Genomic DNA, 1,613 nt, shown 5'->3' on the forward strand with positions numbered 1-1,613 from the left:
TGGGGAGAAAACAGAATAAGATTTCACTCAACAACAGAAAGACCAATATGACACCACCAGAATCTAGGGGATCCACTCCAGCAAGAACTGAAAAGCCCAACACAGAGCATGAAGATGAGATGGACCTCAAAAATTATCTCAGCAAGTTGATACAGACCTTTAAAGAGGAAACAAGAAAATCCCTTAAAGAAATAGAAGAGAAAGCAAACAAAAAATTAAATGAATTGGAGGAAAAGACAAAGCAAAAAATTCAAGAAATAAATAAATATCTTAAAGAATCTAAAGAAAGCCAAGAAAAAACATCCAAGCAAGTGAAGGAAGCTCTTGAAATAGCTCAAAGCATGAAAGCTGAAATACACACAATAAAGAAAACACAGAATGAGACCATGTTGGAAATGGAAAGGTTGGATAAACGATCAGGAACTAAAGATGTAAGTATATCCAACAGGATTCAAGAAATGGAAGAGAGAATCTCAGCTACTGAAGACTCGCTAGAGGATATACATTCATCAACCAAAGAGAACCTCAAGTCCAACAAAACCCTAACACAAAATATCCAGGAAATATGGGACACTGTAAAAAGGCCAAACCTAAGAATAATAGGTGTAGAAGAAGGTGAAGAAACACTGCTCAAAGGTACAGAAAACATATTCAACAAAATCATAGAAGAAAACTTCCCCAACCTACAGAAGGATATGCCTATGAAAGTACAAGAAGCTTTTAGACACCAAACAGACTGGACCACAAAAAGAAGTCCCCCCGACACATAATAACCAAAACACCAAATCTACAGAGTAAAGAGAAAACATTAAGAGCAGCAAAGGAAAAAAGCCAAGTAACATATAAAGGCAAACCAATCAGAATCACACCTGACTTCTCAATGGAAACTCTGAAAGCTAGAAGGTCTTGGATAGATACCCTACAAGCACTAAGGGAGCATGGATGTCAACCCAGACTACTGTACCCAGCAAAACTTTCAATCATTATAGATGGAGAAAACAAGATATTCCACGACAAAAACAGATTTAAACAATACATATCCACAAATCCAGCACTACAGAAGGCTCTGGAAGGAAAATTCCAACCCAACGAACATAACTACACTCACAAAAACACTGGCGGTAGTTAATCTAATTTCACCAAACAAAAAAAGAAACAGGAGGGCAAAATCCACATGCAATGATACCACCAACAATAAATCTAAAACAAAGAAGAACCAATGAACAATGAACATTAATATCCCTAAATGTCAATGGTCTTAACTTACCCATAAAAAGATATAGGCTAACAGAATGGATACGAAGACAGAATCCATCCTTCTACTGTTTACAAGAAACACACCTCAACTTCAAAGACAGGCGATACCTCAGAGTAAAAGGATGGGAAAAAATTTTCCAATCAAATGAGATCAAGAAACAAGCTGGGGTAGCAATCCTAATATCTAACAAATTAGACTTTAAACTGAAAGCAATTAAAAGAGATAAAGAAGGGCATTTCATACTCATCACAGGAAAAGTCCATCAAGATGAAGTCTCAATCCTGAACATCTATGCCCCTAATACGAAAGCACCCACTTTTATAAAAGAAACATTACTAAAGCTCAAACCACACAT

This window comes from Cricetulus griseus, chromosome 3, assembly GCF_003668045.3.
Source record: "Cricetulus griseus strain 17A/GY chromosome 3, alternate assembly CriGri-PICRH-1.0, whole genome shotgun sequence".
NCBI classification, from domain to species: Eukaryota; Metazoa; Chordata; class Mammalia; order Rodentia; family Cricetidae; genus Cricetulus; species Cricetulus griseus.